This window comes from Drosophila mauritiana, chromosome 3L, assembly GCF_004382145.1.
Source record: "Drosophila mauritiana strain mau12 chromosome 3L, ASM438214v1, whole genome shotgun sequence".
Lineage (NCBI taxonomy): Eukaryota > Metazoa > Arthropoda > Insecta > Diptera > Drosophilidae > Drosophila > Drosophila mauritiana.
The window spans coordinates 14,435,340-14,456,211 of NC_046669.1; the positions used below are offsets into that span (position 1 = coordinate 14,435,340).

The window sequence follows — 20,872 nt, forward strand, 5'->3', positions numbered from 1 at the left end:
AAATCATAGTTCAAGGCTGGATTTAATGCATTTGCTGCCTGAGATGGCTTAGCACAAGGGCGAAAACCACTTGTGCCTGCCAGAACTGGAATAAAAATGCAATGTTTTATATATATAAGTGCATCCACAAACAAACGTGTATAAAATGCGCATATATAACACATAGAGGACCGCAGCTTGCATTTAATATAAAAATAAATAAAACGGAACTAGGTTGCCCCCAGCTTAGTGAAGAAAAAGACGGGAAGTGGGGTTGCAAAGTGTTATATAAGTAAAAAAAAGAGCTTAGCCTGACCTTGACTTATAAACACTTTTATAACAATTATTTTTCTTTTATTTTATTTTTTGAATTTTTCTCGCCGCTGCTTATTATTGCAACTAGCAACCATAGAACAGAAATCATTAAAGTTGAAAAAAAAACGTAATAATAAAGAAGCGAAACCCACTCGACTTGATGCAAATAAGCAAAACAGCAGCAGCTGAAATGCTTTGAGTGATGCTTATGAATCTGCGCCAGCTGAGTGGGTCAGTTGAGACCGGTACATGCGATCACAGTGAGCACTGGCTATAGAGAATATATATAGAAGTACAGAAGTACACAAAATGGTATATAAAATGCAGTCAAGAGACGGATGCCTATGTAGTTTTTGGCTATTTTTGATAAAATAATCCATGCCAAATACTTTAAAATTATTTGCGGTTGCTTAAATATTAAAAATTATGATAAATAGTTGCATTAAACAATGCACGTGTTTCTAGCTGAAAGTTATGTTTGTTTAAGACGTTTCCACATTTCAAAATGAATAAAATATTTTTCAGGCTTATTTCAAAGTAAACATTCAAATGAGTTTATTTTACCGACCTGCAATAAAAATAAATTATATAAAACAACTAATTATATTTGCATTCAGTCAATAAAGGGATTTTCAATGCATAATTAGCGCCTTTCGATAACAATGAATACCTTCTGTGGCAGACCCCTTATAATTGCACACAATCAGGTGACTCTCAGCCAGTTTAAGATTTGCCCAAGTGGGTAGGGCTCCCCATCCCCATCACTCACCCCCCTCCCCCGTTCCAACCCAGCTGCAGTGTCGTCCCCCCTTCTGGTTGGAATCCACAATAACAATAACTATGCATGAGCTGTATGAAAGTCAAATAATAATGATTGGAAGGAACCACAAAAACCGACTGCGCCACAAAATCAATAATTAAAATCGCTGCAAGGTGCTTCTCTTGATTACACGAAAAGATACAAAAATCATAGTTAACTTGAATCGAGAAAAAGTCAATGCTGGCTTCTACAAAGGCAGCAACTAAATCAGCAATTTAAAAGCCGAAAAAAAAATAATAAAAAAGAGAAACTGAAGACAGATAGGCAAAAACAACAGTAGTACAGCGATGAGTACTAAACGATAGACAGAAAAATATGAGAATAACGATACAGCAACATAGTCAGAACAATACAAAAAAAAAAAAAAAAAGACGCAGCTCAAACCGCAAAAAAATAGCATCGTTAGATGCGCCTCAAGGTCAGCTGAGCATTTGTATCGTATTGAATTCTCGGCGTTGAAAATAAGATAAAGAAAAATATAAAGACTAATCAAAATAATAACTTTGAGCAATTAAAGACGCTTAGAAATATAGTTTTAGAGACCTGGTACTTTTGAATACTCTATAAATAAACCAATTAAAAATTCTAAGTACAAGCACTTAATGTTTCCAATAATGTTTAATTTGTAATTATTTTTATTTTAATTGATTTTTTTTAACGTGTGGATGATGTAACCTAAGTTAGTTAGGGTTAAAATAGCCATCAAATAAATTAAAAAATTAGTATTTATTGTCAGTAACCCTTTGCGATGCTATAAAGTCTAAAATAATAAGCACTTGCTTCAACTCGTATTAATTGCTTTAATTTAAACTAATATGCAGCCTTATGCATTGCATGTTCAAATGTCTCAGAAAATCTGACCTAGTAATAATATAAAATGATAAGTGTGTAGCTGTCTCTTAACATGGAATAATCTCTGGCTCACAAATTGCCAATACTTACATTTTTTCATAACCCAAATTCAAGATTGCTGTGCGGCTGAATGACGTCTTACGATCATTAGGAATAAGTTAGTACATTAATATTTGAAATTCCTCTGGGCGATACAAATAGAGATTCTGGACGTAAAACCATGAAAACAAGAGGGATAATTGCAACGTTTTGTGACTTCGACATGTGTAAGCCAAAGGGCTTACAAACTTGTTGGGGGATTTGAACTGGAGCTTTATGTTCACACATCTTGTCCAAGAAGTTATAACTCCTTAATCTGTTGTTGTTCTGCTCTCGGTGGGTTTTGCGTTTTCTGTTTTTTTTTTTGTTTATCTGCCAACTTTGACAAACATCAGAAATGGATGCCATGCCAAAGAAGGGTGACAAAAAGTGTGACAGCAGCATTCTCAAAACTATTCTGCTGGGCCAAGCCCCAGAGGCGTTTTTGGATCTGTCAGAGTGCCAAGTGAAGAAGATATTGCAACATTTTTAGCACTTCAAGCGAATGGGGCACAAACGCTATTGACACAAGCTGGATAAGCTGACAAAGGTGCTAAAAAATGTGAGAAGATTGAACGCTTCACTGACTCACCTGCCCAAATGCCTGACTGACTGTCTGACTGACAGGCAGTTTATCAAATGATGGACGGTTGTGTACATATCTCTCGATTCACAGTCGCTTGTGTAGCTGTGCTGCTAAGTAACTCAAACTGGAATTAACTGAAGCCATATTTAGTGACAATTAGTGAGGGAACAATTTTCAATTCGAAAATGTGTAATGCGACACAGTTTGTGAAATGCGAGACTCGGCGAAAAGTTGACAACTTTTGGCTTGGCGAAACGTGTCCTGACACTTGGCACTCAGTGATGCATATTTGCAAATTGATATGCTTTAAATATGCTTTCCCTAATTCTTGATTGTCAAAATTTTAAACAAGAATTTTTGAAAATAATTGAGGGGTGCCAAAAAGCCATAATATTAGCGTGACTGGTTTTTGACATAGCTAAAACCATAAAAACGGAGTCATAAAATTAGAGAAACATAAAATACGCTTGTGATTTGAGGCTAACTCGATTGCCGGGGGCTATAAATCTTTTAAGTTCAATCAAGTTTACAAAATGTAAAATCAATATAAGCGGGTGTACATCAAAAGTAAAGACCGTAAAATGAGTAATGTAAACTGAAATATTTCCTAGTGAAATTCATAAGTACATTTTTACACTAAATAGAATCTTATGACTTGAAAAATTGTACTTCATTACAGCTGCCAATATGCTTCAAATTTGTACCCATTTCTAATTAGTATATATTAAATGTAGCAGTTGCAATCTAGGTAAATCAAGAATGAGTTTAAGGCATATATCATGTACGTCGATGTCTCATTCATGTTCTTCCAGCCCAACGATGTAAGAAAATTGTTTAGCACCCATAACTGAACTTTTCCAGTCTAACCGGCCAGCTGGCCTAATAATTTATTGGCCAAGCACTTAGTATTCCGGTGTTGACAGGGCCGCAAACCAGAAAAAAATCTGTACCACGTCCATCTCAAATGACAACTGGCATTGAAACATTTAACGCGTTTATATTTAAAATGTTTGACTACGCATATGGTGACTGGCTAAGTACATAAATGTATGACTATGGCTAAATGTGTATGCATATGTTGGTCTTGAATCGTTGAATCGCCGCCGCTTCTGCCTCCGCCTATTTTGGCCAAGACAGCTCAGCTCAGCAGAGCACACACACTCGCAGTGCATACATAATTAATTTATAAATTGTTAAGACAACGAACGATACAACACTTGGCCGTACATTTCTTTTGATGCTTTATCAACTGACGGGAATTTTGTGATGAGGGTTGGGGTGGGGATTGGGGATAGGGGCTTGGGGGTTGGGTTGGGCGGTTGGAATGGGTGGCGTTGGGTGGTGCTGGGTGGCAACGGGCTGTCAGCTAGCGTAACGCTTCGTTTGGTTTTGCCTTGACAGCTGCCTACTGGTGCGGGTTGGCTGGTAATTGTGGGTTGGGTGGGGTTGCGATAGGGGATGTGGGGCTGGGCCGTACGTACAGTCAGCCTGTCTCAATTAAGCGCAAATTGAATTAAATACTTTCACATGCGAAAACAAAGCTGGCCAAACACGCACTCCATGGCCAGGAGACTGAAGACGTGTTTTTCCTATTAAAAAGAAAAATGTGAACGTAGAGCGGACTTGAAAGGCTGGCTCCGAAGGGAAACGGCCATGAATCTGTGCCAGATGAAACAATGGCAGGCACAAGCCTGGGATTCAATGATAACAAATTGAACGTGTGATGGGAAAATTTATAGGGCTTATGATCCTTCATTCCCAACAGAATGCGAGAAAATTCTATTTTGTGATTTAAATATTTATTTAAATTTCCCAATAGATATGGAAGAAAATAAATATTAAAAATATTATAGAGACTATTATATAGATATATAGAAAAGTTATGGCATAAGTTTTAAGCAGACACAACAAATTTATATTTATTAATGATTCATCTACTTAAGAAGCTAAGCAAATGGACAGTAACAATCTCTTGAGCTATTTACAGCATCTCCAATTTATCTGCTCATCTAAATAGCAATATTTTTAAATAATGATTATTTCCAAGAACAATTTGTAAAATTCCAGTTGTAGACATTTTTACAAACTCACAGGGGATTCAAGTTCGAAACAGGCTTTTAGAGGATTATAGTCTCAAGCGAGACTCGTTACAAAGCTGGAAAATACCTTTATACCCCACTCGAACCGAGATTGGTTTAATTATAGGGATACCTTAGAGCCCTGGGTCCGTTCTGGGCCCACTGTGCTAAGCCCACTGACTGATGCCGTAAATCCGCAGAGCCGCCGAGACTATTACGTGGTTAAACGCACCATGTCCACATAGGTCTCAGATGGCCGATCTGCCCGGCCAGTTATTCGCTCAGGCACACACAATCAGTTGACCCAGTCGTGGGAATGGGATTTGGTATGTGGATGGGGATTGGGGGAATGTCCAGATACATGGACATAGATACAAATTCAATCTTTTACTGCCTGTGTGTTTTTTCTCAATGGCAGCGCTTCACTTTTGTTCGTACAATTTTGCACTTGCTTTTCCAGCACCATGATGTCCTTTTGCCGAGTTTTTCTTTCACATGTTTTGTTTTGCTTTGCTTTGCTTTTGGTTTTGTTTTTGGTGTGACACACGTTTCGCTACAATCTTCTGGCACTTTGTGCTAGCTTTGAATTTGCACATTGAAAAAATATATATCTTATCAAAGATAAGCCAATTTGTAAAAATAAAAATACTTTCTTCATTGTTATATATATGTCACACCAAATATTATAAGCAGTAAGTTAAATCCATCCTATATCTAAGTAATTCGATTAACAATAGTAAAATAATATTACTATTTAATTTTCATAAGTTTAGATTTTTGAATAACGATTCTAATTATTAACCACTTTTATTTCAATGCAACAACTATTCTTAAATTTCTTTAGATAGTTTTTCACAGTGCATGAAACCCATACACCGTTCTCGCAGCAGATTTTTCTGCGTTGATTTGTCTTGGATTTCTCCGTTCGTGTGTGTTGGTTCAGCCTTTAATTCATTAGACCACAATCGTATTAACTCTGTAGTTGGGGATCTGGGCCTGCAATTTCATTTCATTTCGGTTCGGTTTGGTTTGGCTCAGTCCAGTTCAGTTCAGGTTTTTTCCCTCCTTTCGCTCGTGACACTTTTTTCCCAGGGCATCGCTTACAATATCCCCATACACGCAACACACACTCAAACACACGGATTGCTGTGGGACATGACAGCTTTTGGCTGTCATGTTTAGTCCGCGCGTTGTGTTGTGATTTCCGTTTCCGCTGGCAATCCGGCAAATGCATGCGGTTGTCTCTTTCACGCTTTTTACGCACCGCACGCTACGTGTCGCCGCCAATAAAAAGTACAAACAAAAAAGCGACAGCCGGAAAAAAATAAACGGAATTACAAGTTATCCCACCACTCTGAACACACACACACACAAACCCACTAAGCACGCACCGAATCTATAGCTATGGCACAGCTATAAAAGTCAATAACGTCGTTAGCAAAAAATAAAAAATCAAATTGAAAATATAGTAAGACAGCTGAAAAGAATGCGAAAATGGAATAAAAAGTTCAGGCATCGCTTCGCTAATAAATTCGTCAGCGGAATAATTTGGGGGAAAAACAAAAAAGGAGGTTTCTGGAATGTTTAACAGAGTTCCGACATCGGAATACTTAGCAGGGGGAACATTAATTTTCCTCGTATAAGAATGCCTTTCCCGGAGTTTTTCTTTTTTTGTTCTGCATCTTGCAAACATAGCAAATTTTTATATGAAACAACATGATCTAGTCTAGTCAGTGATCTTACTTAACTATTTAGTTAAATCATTCATGCTGTAATACAAGCAGAATGAGTTTTATAAAATATAAGCATAATTAATGAATTGAATAAATAAATATGATTACAATTCGACTGTGTTCGTTAATTGTTAACTCCCAACTTGGCAATTAATCTACGGGCTCTACAAGTGCTCCCTTGAGTACAATCTCAAGTTACGTAAGTTATCCGCATTTCCGTGGTAGATATTACTCGAAAAAGCTGGGCATACCCCATCGTATAGTCACTTGGTTATTGGGTATTAAAAATGTAGAGTCTCTAAGCGGATTTCAACATGCTTCATCCGCCCACGCCCATTGCGATTTATATTGGTATTGGTATTGATATTGCCGCTTGCATGTGCCCCAATCTGTGTGTGAATGTGTGCTCTCATTGAGTGTTTGGGTGTGTGTGTGTGTGTGGGGGGGGTATTAGTGTTGCTGTATGTGTGTGCGTCACAGGCGACGACTTCGTCGACGCCATTGCTGCCTGTTACAGGAAATCAAAGCTTATCAGCGACTACAAGGACGACTGTCGTTGCGCTGATTTCGTTTGCGCTGAGTCCTTAGCCAACAAAACCCCCCTTAAACCATGCTCCCACCCCCCCTCGCATGTTACCCACCTTAGGCCTCGTACAGCTATTTCAATGCTACTCGAACTGCCACCCAAAATTGGTGGATTCCCTCCCATTAAATTACATGACGATGGCATTTCGAGTATTTGGCTTTTTTTTTCCTTTTTGGAGGAGATGCACACACACTCACTTGTGCGGTAATCGCAATGTGTGTGGAAATTGATGTCAACAGGTTAATAAGATCTATATTTATGGCGCATTTATATATGTGTTTTTCAAGTGTCTTCCCGTCTCCTTCCATCCGGCTAACTCCCTCTCTTTCGCTATGTGTGTGTGTGTGTGCTGAGCAGATAAAAGATTACAGAGCTCTGCTTGAAGGGACTTGAATGTACGATATAATGCGCCACATGAGGTAAGTGGGTGGTTAATTAGGGAATGTTTTTAAATACGTGAGCTGGAATTCTTTTGAAATGTATATTTGGGTACATCTTGGCTCGTACGATGATCTGTTGGGAGTGTTGTCTTTCCTTAAATCGCAGGGTGGGAGATACTCGGTGGCTTATGGCGTGAGTTAAATGGCTTAAAGAGAATTACATAAATTATTTCAGATATGCAGATGGTTTTTCATTACGGCATTTTATTTCTGACTCTACTCCTCCATTGCTACTTTAAAAGGTTTCTTCAATTACATTTTATTTTCGCATAATTAAATTAGTTTTTTTTATCAAAACAAAATAATATGGTTTCACATATAAAATTTGTTAATAGCATTATTTTTCTCACGTAAAAAAAATGATGTCAAACAGCATTTAATTCTGAATTTACAATAATACCCGTCTGCTATACGCACTCGATAAATGCTAGATTAAATCATGTCTATAACACTCGATGAAAAAATAATCGACGGTTTAAAATCCTCGAATGGATTACAGTGTTCAACATTGTAATCCTTAAAGAAGATTTTTATGCGCATTACAGCAAGCCACATCATAAAAAACAATTTTAATTACATCCCCAATCGACTTTTCCCGCTTCCTTTGGCATCCCTTATTACTAGCGCTCATCGGGAAACTTTAATATTAATACTTTGCTGAAAAGAAGCTGACAGAAAATGAGCGAGAGACGACCGGATAATATTGAGCAAGAATTTTTCACAGTCCATTTAATTTAATTAATTTTCATTCGTAATAAATTTTGTTTTTCTGCTGCGGCGGGCATTCTTTCAGAATGAAAAAAAAAAGAAAATAAAATCAGTGGCAAAGACGTCGACAAAGAAGCATGTTAAATTTAAATATATATATGTATATAGAGTTGCCAACACTTCGAAATGACTGCATATATACACGCAGCTATGATTGACTTTTCCACTTAGCCAGGAGGCGTGGTGGGGAAAATCTGGTAGCCAGTCAGGCTATCTATAATCAATTTACACAATTTCCTCGTCATTTCCGCGATGCCTGCTCTATGGACCTGGACCAAAGCGGGCTTTTAGAGAAGTAACTTGAATTAGTCTCTACTGATTGCTTTCAGCTTTTAGTCCAGTCCATTCCATTCCATTCCCCCGCATTTTCCCGATCTATCTTTGTCATTGGGCTCCTTTGAGCCGGCTAAACAATGTTCCCTGTCAGCAGAACTCGTACTACCATATACTAGTCCCAACGACAGGCAGCACTTTTTGTTGGCCACCGCTCGAAATAGATTAACATCTTCACGCAGCGGCAATTAAACATGTAGCAGACACATAGATTTTCCTCAGCACCAATGCTCAGCTCCACTCGACTAAAAAATGTTGGGAAAAGTGTGCCAAAACGAAGTTAAAAATACGCTTTTATTTTTATTTGTAAAATGTAATTATGATATATATATACCAATGCATAAACAAATGTATTTGTTATGCTGCTTCAACCATTTTTTAGTATTTTACAATTCAAATATCTAAAAATTTATAAATAATCTATAGTAAATGTTGAAAATAATGATTATTCTAATATTGCATAGTAATATTGTGTTAGTTACCATTCATAGTTATGATTAAAGGACTTTTTGTGCCTCTGAGATTCCGACTTCATACTTCACTTAAAGGGAGTTCGTCATCAGCAGGACTTCCTTCGCAAGACGGGGCCATTTCCGGTATTGCAGCTACCCCAAGTGAGGGTATCTAAATACTGACCCCGCATATTGATACACAGACGACGACGACGACGTAAAGTCGACTTAAAGGACAAGAACTCCGCCCCGTCCGGAAGTTCATGGAAGCGAAGGAAGCGGAGGAAGCTGGGGAAAAAAAGGCATAAGATGGCAACTTTTCCCCCCAGTTTCTTGTAGTGGTTGGCCTTTCTTTATTTCCGCTTTTTTTCATGCCGTACGTACGGTTTAGTTGTGTTTTGTGGGCGGCGCACATGACTGGAAATTATTTAAGCAGCTGTCAGCTTTGCACCGTCGCGCTTTGGCAGCACCAAAATGAGGAATCGGAGGATATAGTACATATATATACATATATGCTGCGCTGCGTTGAGTTGAGTTGAGGGTTAGCAAAAGACAGTCACAAATTGGCAGGCTGCCTTGGTAGTTTGCCCCGTTGACTTTTTAAGCGCCAAGTGCTCCTGTGCACCCTGAACGCATGAAGATAAAAAGTACGGAAATAATCTCCCCCTCACCCTCCCCCTTAGAGTGCGACTTAACTACCCGTATGTCTGCATAAAAGCGAAGTTTAAGGATACGAAATGGGCGGCCGCCAGGACGACTTTTTGCCAAGTTCAAGTTGCGCAACGAACGCTGGAGCCAGAAAAAAAGTGTGGCTCGGAATTCGATCAGCCAAGAGTTCGACGGGTTAATTGAAAGTTGCCAGCTGCGCCAGTGCTTACATACTTTAATTGAAATTTGGAGTGCTTAAGAAGCTCACGAAACTTTCGATCTGCATTTTTTTCAGGGGATTGTGTATCTATAAAATACAGTTTTTCTTAGAAAATGCATTGAAATCTTTGGCTTTTTATATAAGCCCAAACTTAAAATTAAATTGCTTGAAAATACTTCTAGTTTCTTTTTTCATTTATGCTCACATATTTATAAAAACTATCGCAAGTCCTTTCTTCTTTTGTTCGTTCCTTGAGGATCATAAAATAGTTACGTTTTAATTTGCTGAAATGTAAACTTGCCACCCAAAATAAAGATCGAATGTTTATTGATATCGCCGCTTCACCTGCTCAATTCCATTACCCTGCATTGGTAATTGAAACCTTGTATACAGCCAAGTTAGCCGTCGAGAAACTATTATTGCCCTCTTTTAAGGTAAAGAACATTTAATCAAATAAAAGCTTACCCTCCACCGCGCTCGAGACCGAAAAACTTGGTCTTAAGGACTTACCATATGCATATTGCTAACACGCCACGTAAAAGGGCGAGCCAAAAAAAATAAAAAAAAAATAATGTCAACCCAAAGGAGCCAGAAAAAATAGATGGGATAACTTGGTGCAGTGTGGTTAAAGTCAAAGTTGGTATCCAGTTTACAGTCGCTTCCACTGTTGCTCCCCGCCAGTTGGCACTGTTTGTTTTTTGGGGGGTGTTGCGAATTTATTTATTGGCGCAGACTGGCGTCGCTTTTTACCTTCCTGCCAGGCAGCAGCTTCGGGTGGCTTTGCCGCCTGCCGTTGGGCAACATTTTAGTGCTGGCTTTATTTACCTGCAGCCAGAGTAATGGGTTAAATAAAAAGCTAACTGCTACCTGCTACCGGCTAACTGCTGCCGTGCAGGTGGCACGAGACACTCGGCGATACAATGTTTTAACCATGGCCTTAAATGCTTAATTGTAAAATAGTTTGGCCGCTAAGCGAGTCCTGGGCTGCACTAGACCTCGCTTGTTTATTCCGGTTCCTAGGACACTTCTCTATGGTCGAGCTAATAGGGTTTTAATGTTATTTGTGGACTTTGCAAGGACTTGCGCTGAGTCAGGAGATGTTGTCCTTTATCGATTCACCCTTCGATTCTCGGCGGTCTCTTTGTTCACATAAATTAGATTTCAGTGACGGTGGCCTAAGATTTGTGGATCTTCCCATTTCGTCCACTTGATAAGTGTTATTTTCACGGCTTTAACTTGAATTAAAATAAAGTATAAACAAATGAACGTTTAGGTTTGGTTTAAACAAAGATCAAGTGCTGATGTGCGAATTCATTTACAATCTTAAAACAATATCATTTATAAATAAAACATAAAGTAACCCCCTTTTACTAATAATAATGCTACACGTAAATAAATGAAACCACATCAGCTTTAGACCATAATATTAATTATGATCACACCTTTTGTTATTAAAGTGCCTGCCGGGTGTTTTTCCGGGAACCACACAAGGTAGAATCCTCAGCCTACTTTTCCGCCACCCTATATATGTATGTATGGTGGTTATTTTTTCGCTCCACCAGCAGCAGACTGAGAGCTTGGTAATTAAAGCGAAATAAAGTGCGGATGGGTGGCGGCATCCTGCTGGCAAATCCTTTAAATGTTTGTCTAGCTGTTTGGAAGTCATCCTTATCCTTGGTATCCCGCTCTGGCCCAACTCCCACGAAAACCCCGCCCCCTTTAGATGAGGCCCATTCTCATGTAGATGTTGGAGTTATGGGCGTGCCCAGCATAGTTCTTGTTGTTGTTTGCTATTCATCGTGCTCGCTGGGAGGTTCTACTGTGCACTGAGAAAAATTTGTTCGATTCAATAAAACAAATTAAAAAGTTAACATGCCAACAGCAAAAAAACAATCTTATTGATTAGATATGCATTACAGAGGAAAATAGATAATTTATTAAAATAAAAAAATATAATTTAATTACTATGGATTGTTTTATTATAATAGATTTTGGCTCTAGGAAGAATTTAAAAAATATTTCAAATTTATTTATGAACTAATATTTTAGTATTTCTGCATATGTATTCTTTGACTTTTCTCTCAGTGTTGTCACAAACGCAGTTACTTTCGTCGCCCCTGTTACTGTTGCCATAGTTGTTGTTGTTCGTACAACGTAAAATTAATTTGCACAGCCGTTTTTCATTTCGTTTGTCGCTTCAATGTTTAATGTCTGAGTTTGTGTGTGTGTGTGTGTAAGTGGGTGTGTCTGTGTGTGAGCGTTCCTTGCATATTTTAGCAAGATTGCATTCATTCCAAATTCATCGCTCTCATACCCGTCCGTCCAACTCCCCGCCCCCCTTTTTTCCGCCCGGCCGACACACCTTTCGCTTCGCCACCTTTATTTTGCCTGCGAAGGAGCTACAATCACTTACTACTTTACTTGGCCCGAGGAAACAGGACGAGTTGAAGTCGTTTCGATGAGGTCCTGGGGTAGATTTATATGTGCTTAGTTGCCTTTGCAACGCTTACCAGCGAATTTATAACATTTTTAATGCAAATTGGTACATGAAAAGAGTTAATTTCCTTTATGAACAAAGGCAGTCAACAGTTTTGAGCTCAAGGAGTCCTTGGTTTTTATGCCGAGCTGAAATAGAATATCCTTGGCTGGTTTTAGGTGATTTTAATAGGCTTCTGCAATGGAAGTGGCTTATTGAATAAATACCTTAGAAGTCTAAGTTTACTGTAAGAAAACGATGAGAACTATTCGAGTCTTATAATTTAATTAAATAAATTATATTATTCAATTAAGAGGTTTTAAAGTTTTTAGTCATTTCAAACACACTTTTTGATAGAATATAACCACTCGTTTAATTTATATTTTAATAAATGTCATCTGTCCTAATTAAAAGCTAATTAGCCCTTTAAATCCACTTTATTTGCAGACTTTCCACGATTGTAACGAATGATTTGTATGAATTTGAAGGCAAACTTGGAGCTGAAAGGATTAAGCAGTCGTCGCATACTTTACGAGCCCAGTAAGTGCGGCAAACTCATTAACATCGAATCCCCATCGCGATATGGAACAGTCGATATATCATTTTACGGGGCCGCCATCAAAATAAACAACTTGACCAAAATTATACCCTTAAGCGGGCTGCAATAGCTGGCAATTTACCTCCCATTTTTTTTTTTTTTGGGCGGGGACCGTAAATTCTGGACAGACTGGGAGGAATCGCAAAAAATTTATAGACAAACTTGTGCTATTGCAGTGGTTCGGGTGCTTTTGGATGGCAGAACTTTTGCTTGAATATAATATTCATAAATTTAATCCGAGCAAACACTTTTCGCGTATTTTGTGCGCTATATTTTTGGTTTTTCTCATACTGAAGCCGTTTTTGTTTTTATTTGGCCGCTCACGTTTATCACTGAGACGACGTCAAGTATTCCACTTTTGCAACATTTTCCGGGTTCGGTTTTTCCCCCCACCACCTCGCCGCCCCTTTGCCTTAACTCACTGTATCTGTGTTTTCGTGGCAAAGAAGGAATAAACAAAATAAATAATTCATAATGCAAATAGGCCAAAACACACAGAGACAAGCCGGAATGCCGAGGCAACGGCAAAATAAGAGCCCGGCGGCGGAATTGCAACCCGGCCAGGACTCGATCCTGACTCCTCGGACTCCTCCATCATGGTCCTCGATCCTTGGACGATTCGTCGGCAATCTGGCCTGTGTGTACATAAGCACTTTTCGGCCGAAAGGATTATCAAACGAATCAGGTATTCCGTCCATTGTTGGCATTGCCCAAATGAGGGATCCTGTCGGGCACACAAAACAGTAAAACAATCGCAAAGAAAAATGTCAATTGTTGGTTTTACTAGGCACTGCGATAAATTTTATGTAGCTTTTAATCTCACAAGTTGTTGTGATTTAAGTTTAAGGCGGTATTTAGCGTTGAAAGTTAAAAATTAAAAGTATAAAAATTAAAAGTATAAAAAGTAAAAGTATAATTAAAAGTATGTATAAACTTTAAATAGTCCGATAAACGTATTTATCCAAAGAAGATACTTTTCCGCTTTATAAGAACACGTTTTCTAGATTAAATGAATATGTTATTAATCTTTCCTGCGCAGTAAGCCACCTTGCTATCAAAAGCTACTGGTACTCTTACCTACTATTAATCTATTCACCCCCCACCGAAAACGATTTCAAGTTCGATGAACCGTTTCTCGCTGTGCACTCTCATTCCGGTTGAACTTATGGCCCGTGCAGCTAAGCCATGGTTAAGGGTTTTACGGCTTTAAATAGTCAACCAAGGCTAAGCAGGGGCCGCAACATCTACGCCGGAGAGGTGAGAGCGGTGGGTAAAAGGGCAACACCGCATATATTAAATAAAAAATGCAAAATCGTTAGGGCCGTCTAAGGGTGATGAGGGTGACTCTCTCGGCCGAAACGTGTGCAGCTGAAATAATCAAAAAAAAAAAAAACTGGGAAAAGTAGGTGGAAAAGCCAGAAGAAGAAGCAGCAGGAGCGGTACCAGTAGCACAAAATAAGAAGAAGCGGCAAGCGTAATCGCCAGCAACACTCACACACACACATACTCAGCTTGGTAAAAAATGCAACAAAATCGGATTAAAAAGTGCTCACGGTTTGAGCAACCGAGCAAAAGACCAAAGCCAAAGCCAAAACCGGCTGCCAGAACCTCAGACACAGTAGTAAAAACAACAAAAGTGACAAGAAAGTGCAGAAAAGTCAAGTGTTTCAACTATCAGATACTTACTATCCAGTTGTGCTTTGCGGAATGGCACAAACATTACTATAAATATATAATATTTGAATAGAAAACATTTTGATTGTAGGTTTTCATTGTATTGATTATGGTTGATTATTTTAAAGCGTGGTCAAGAAATATTGTATTTTAGAGTCTAAAGAGGCTGCACACCAAAATTGGCAACCTTACTTATAATACATCTCAAGATCTTCTGGGTTTACTCGATTAATTATTCACAGAATGCAAAGCAAAACGCTATTTAATCCTTTTAACATAAATTTTTACATTCGCGGTATACCCGCGTAATCTACTAGTATCGGGTATTATAAACCCCCCCATCCGAAACCTTTTTGCCACCCAACCAACCGGCAAAAGAGATACAAATTGCAGTAAGACGGTTTTTTATAGTTCAACGATGGATTTACGATGTTGCACGACTTTGAACTACATTTGTGGGGGTTTGGCCTGCAATGCCACCAAATCCCCGCGGACTGCCTAAGTTTGTTGTTGGGGGTAGAATGGTGGGTACGGTGGTATGGGGTTCATCTAGAACGGGTGCTGAATAAAACTATCTTTCCATCTATCCAGCTAGTTTGTTAACAGCTAACCAGTCGGGTGTGTTGCTCCACCGGGTGTAACTGTACTTGCCTGCCCGTTCGACCGTTACGGCTCGTAAAAGTTGCAACTTTTTCCTTAGCGGGAGGGTTGGACTTTGGCCCCATCTATTTTTTCATTCCCATCCAAACACTCGATGAACTACAAGTAGATGCAAAAAGGCTGAGGCCGGGCTGCCAGGAGCACATAATACGGCCGTAAACTGGGAATGCTACGTCCGCTGCAAGTTGCAACAAAATTGCAGCAGCAGCTCCATGTTCTAAGCCGGTTAACGGTCCCACCCACTGGGTAAATGTTGTGAAAGGGGCTGCAGGGTTGAGGGGGCGTGGTGCATGACGCCTCCCAAGGAAATTACGGATTCAAATTAGCGGCACTCAATCTCAATCGGGGCAGAGTTCCGACCACCCACTCAACCGCCAGCAAATGCGTTTTATGATCCCCACTTTAAAGACCGAATGCTTTCACTAAGGAAAATCATGTGTCTATTGCACCATATTGTAGAATAGAATAGAAATCTACATAAAAAGAATATTTCAAATATTTTATAAATTTGTATCCCTGCCAGTAAATAGCCATCATAAAAACTAGAGTCGTACCATTGCCTCAACTTCGAATTCAAGATTTATAGCCGCTTGATATCACATTTTTCCACAGTGCAGCCTCCTTATATGCCACACAGCCTTCGATTTGTTCGGCCCACTTTTATGCAATTTAATCAACTTATCGCGTAAAATGCACAAAACGTTTTTCTTTCAGTTCGCCAAGTGCAGCGCTCAACTTGCAACCCAAAAAAAGTACGCCCAGCAAAGTAATCAATGATTTTTCAGTTTGTGCATTAAAATGCAAAGCTCTGAAAACACCAGAGCCACCCAGCGAAAAACCCAACCCAAACCCATTTCAGCCACATTTTACTCATTGGCTCTGTTGCTTATTTAGGGCTAATTAAGTTTCATTTAATGGCTGCCATTGGGAGGCGTCCGATGGAGAGAGGTTCCGAGGTCAGAGGGTGGCAGTTGCTGCTTTGCAGTTTAGCAGTCAGTTGTTGTTGATGGCGCGCTATATAGCAAAAAAAAAAAAGAAAACAAAAATACTAAACTGAAAACAAAAAGAAAATAGAAAATTTCCGCGTGCCGCTTTTTAACTTTTTCCAGAGTTGGCAATTGAAAGTTTCTTGCGGCTGTGGAAAGGGGATTTAGGATTGTGAATTGGGTAGCATTGGAATCTATCCCCCTTATGCAATTTAGGGATTTTAACCAAACCATGGTAAACTTTTGTTTGAATGATCCCACTTTTATTTTGACAGAGTTTTGTTTTCCATCTCTGACTGAGTTTTTTATCGTTTAAGCTGGGTATCGCTTTGAAATGGTAATTATCCATATAGTTTTTTTGGACGATAATTATGCAAACAATATTCTATGCGTACTAAAACAATAAGTTAAAGCAAAATAAAATAACTCAGTACTCAATAAAATAACTCAATAACGATTTTTTACATTAATTCTTTGAGATTTAAGTATTTTTGGTGATATAAGTTATATCTAAACTACCATGTAAATCTAACCGCAGAAACTCGAATTAAACCAAAAGAAAGAACAAAGTGAAACATTTGTTAATTAAATAAATTAGCTAGCCACAAGCCAACCTTGTTGTTTCCTCTTTGGATGTCATTAGTTGTCGACTTTGATTCCATAGAACGAGATTAACAGAGAATAGCTGGCAATTTTCGATGGGCATTTAATGTCTGTCTTCAGTACAAGACTAATGATGACCTTGTAGGGTCAGATCGGACCTGTCCGAATCAGCAATTATGGGTCTCTCATGATGGATATCTGCCTGTGAAGCGAAAAGCTCTATGGAGATGATGCTGGCTACCGGGTCTCGGTTTCCATCGATTTCCCTTCGTGATTTGAATCATTCATGGCTGCATACAATCAGCGATGATCTGCTGTATAACTAGGCGAGCTTAATGATTTATAATTGACAGAAAACACTTGGTTTATTCGTCTCCGGTTGAATTGAATCCAAATCCATCCACTTGTAACGCCAACAAGCTGCCTCAGCCAGTCAGTCAGTCGTTTGTCCATTTTTCATAGCCAACTTGGCTAATATATAGATTTGTGGTTGAGGCAGGCAGGCAAACCGGTTCTTTCCCGTAAGGCATTTCTTTCAAGTGCACATACTGTAGGTTCTCACTCACCCTTTACTGCGCGAAACCAAACCAAATCCAAATCCACACACTTGTGCGAAACAAGTTTTCAAACAAACTGGCTCGGCCGGCCATTTGAATATTTATGAATTCTAGTGCAAAAGTTGTAAAAAAAAAGTAAAAAATAATATATGAATCTTAGCGTAGCGAATATATTAATACCCTAGGGATTAGGCTTACTACAAATGTAACTATTGTAAACCTTTAATAGCGTACACATATACACATTAGTCTAATGTAAAGATGAATGCAATTTTACTAAACAATACTTACTAAATAAAATAAATTAATTTTTCTAATTATTGGAAAAGGTAAAACAAAGTGTAGCCGAGCATCAGCCGTATTAAACTACCAGCAGAAACAAAATATACGAATATATTACGTATGCTTTGTAATAAATATATTAACTTTATGGGTTCATGGAATAATTAGACTACCCACTGCAAGTGTGTCTAAAACCGCCTTGCTCAAGTCAGGCTAAATCAATATCGACAGTTGTATGTCGTGAACATATTTATTGGTTTTTAAACGCTATTTGTTGGACTTCTTCATTCACACCTTTAGTGGAGAACGAAACCATAGGTAATGGAGATACTTAAAAATGCTCACAGTAAATGGCTGGTAAATACCGCGAGACAATTAACCGAGACAAAGTACTTTGAAAACAGTTACAAGGTCAAGGCGACCCAAAGCCAGTCACCCACCAATCCACTCGGCGAACTCAACATCAATTCAACCATTCAACAATCCAACAATTTGAATTCTGAAAGCTGAAACAGCTGTTTCATCCATTTGTCGCGCTACGCCTGCGCACAAAATATGCAAATTAAGTGAATAAAAACTGTGCGAATCGCAGAAACTTGAACAAAAGACAAACTGCAACAGCTGACTAAGTAAGAATTTATGTTTGAGACAAACTTCCATAATTTGAATGCAAATTTCTGTGATTATGGGAGAAATAATTAAGCTACTGTTCAAGTGAGGCGTACAAAGTTCTTAGGTTTTACAAAGCAACGTCGATTTTCAAAATAAGAAATTAAGCAAGTGCCTAAATAATAAATCGCAATTAACGTTCTAAGAAATTTTCCATCACATTCCAGTAGAAAACCTAATTACAAAATCCCTCAACAAAATCATAGAATTCTCGATAAATATAATTCAATTAGGAAATGTCTACAATCTGTGCTAAATCAAACTCTGACTGACATATCAAAATGTATTCAATGACAAACTAATTGAATCTTTGTATCCCAGACAAAGTGAAACATTTGGCAACATTGTGGGCAAGGTGAAAACGTTGTTATTTTACACTTGAATTACAAATGCTAGTAGCAACATGTGTATCTGTCCAATTGCAGGCAAAGACAACACTGCGTATTAGTAATTTATATGCTTTGCTTCACCGAAAGTTTCGGCTTGTTCACATATATACATATATATACACCGAATTATCGAGCACTGAGTGAACATCTGGGTTTTGCAAGAGGCTCGTCTGCCGAAACATTTGAACTCAGGCGGGAATTATTTAAATGGTTCATCTTTAATGCTGTTAATAGTCTGCAATCAGGCGGTTATTTGTTGTTCTACTTGCTGATGTCCTGGCATAATTTACCCTAGCCCCAAAACTCCCCTTGCATATTAATGCAATTTATGAGGGGGTGGGGGGGGACTGACAAAAGCGTTGCTTCATTTCCCTAAGCTAAGGATTCCCCGGCAACCTGGCAACGTCTTCGTTGTCCTGGGAACTGATGTTCCTCGGTCCTGTCCCTGGTGTACCTTGATAATTCTGCATTTATAATGCTGTCAAATGCATTCAGTGTTGTTTTTGGCTTTCACATAATTTAGTTAGCAGACGAGAAAGCGGTCAGGTGAATGGCCGATAAGTGACAGGATTTGTGGGCCAACGACAGCTGTGTGAATTGGGTTTGAACTTTGGCTTAGCAATTGAAAAGTGGTAAAGTATATCTCTAAAAATATTAAAAGTAATATTCGTTTCAGTTGAATTTAAATTTCAAGTCAAGTTTATAGATATTTGCATTTTCTGTAGTGCATTGCTGTAATCATTAAGAGGTCGTATTTCGTTGTAAATTGTCTCCCCCAAGATGCCAAAATAATTTAATAATTTGCTATATTATGTTTCCCTATAAATTACCTTTCTCAAATTAGTGCTAAAATTACTAAACAATTTGCTTGTATGCTGTAATTTTGTCGACAGTCGTTTGTTAGGCATTCGTACACATTTAATTGCATTTTCGTTACTTGAGATCTGTAATTCTTACCTTTGAATTCATACGACTATTGACGTCTATACGATAGAGATTATAAAGATAAACAAAACCGGTTTTAAATACGTTTTCGACCAAAAAATATACACAATATACACTTATCAAGCTGTCTATTTGGACAGAAAACACATATACGTACTTATATATTTGTCTGTTAATTGTGAACAAAATTAGTATCGCATTATTTGTGCGGCACATCTTAAAGCTTATTTTTATTAGTCATCAATTGTGGGTGCTATGGTCAACTCGATTCATTCTGATGTTATTGAATCTAACGTCTTCTTCAAACCCTTTAGGCAATACCATAAATTCCTAAGGATATCTGCAGTAACCATGCCTTAGGCTAAAAAGGGGTTAACAAAATGTCTGTGTGTAATAAACATTTATGGCTGCTAATATTGAGTACGTTGAACCGGCGGAATGAGATAGCTGCTTCCAAAAGGGGCAAGTTCAAGACACATAAATTACGTTTGATTATCAAAAACAGTTACCAAAACTACTTACAGCCATTCTCATACTTTCTGCCATAACTTTTAGCCCGGCCCACAACACAGGGCACAAAAAAAGAAGAAAATTCCACTAGATGAGAATACAAAAGACGCCCACAAAACTATGTCAGTCAGTATCTTGGCTTTTCCCGCCCCCCCCGTCGACGGTTCGATGTCAAGTTGCCTTGTCAACGGCAAAGTTTTCCTTACATGTCGGGGTGGCTTGGCGATTTTCTCGGGGTTTTCCGTCGGGTTAGTGAAGTGTGGCGTCTGCATAATACGTATTTAGGTTTCAGGCGGACGGGTATAAATTTCACTTTGTATTTCACTGGGCCCATATTTATTTCGCCCCATCCCCGTGAACAGCCCCCCCCTGCGGATTGTACGGATTTGTGTGCGAGTATTTTCAATTATATACACACATTTGTACACATAACCACGCATGCATAAACAAAGTAACAACAAAGTCGACAGGTTGAAACAGAGCGCAAAAAGCCAAATCGGAAGGAGAACGGCTGCCTGGCAGACAAAAGTTAACAAAACACAAAACCAATTTAACTTCTTGATTTTTGGTTCATTTTCATAAATAAGTGAAAAAGCGGCAACAGCAGCAGACGGAGCTGGAGGAGACCCAATCCC

The 20,872-nt window shown here is 38.6% G+C and overlaps 1 protein-coding gene across 1 annotated transcript in view; it reads left to right on the forward strand.

Moving 5' to 3' along the window:
* The window catches only part of LOC117140078 (Ig-like and fibronectin type-III domain-containing protein 2), a 69,161-nt gene that overhangs the window by 13,518 nt on the left and 34,771 nt on the right, over positions 1–20,872 (forward strand). Inside the window, exon 2 of the mRNA XM_033302830.1 lies at positions 12,812–12,904. The gene's annotated coding sequence lies outside the window, so the exon portion shown is untranslated. The remainder of the gene's footprint in view (positions 1–12,811; positions 12,905–20,872) is intronic.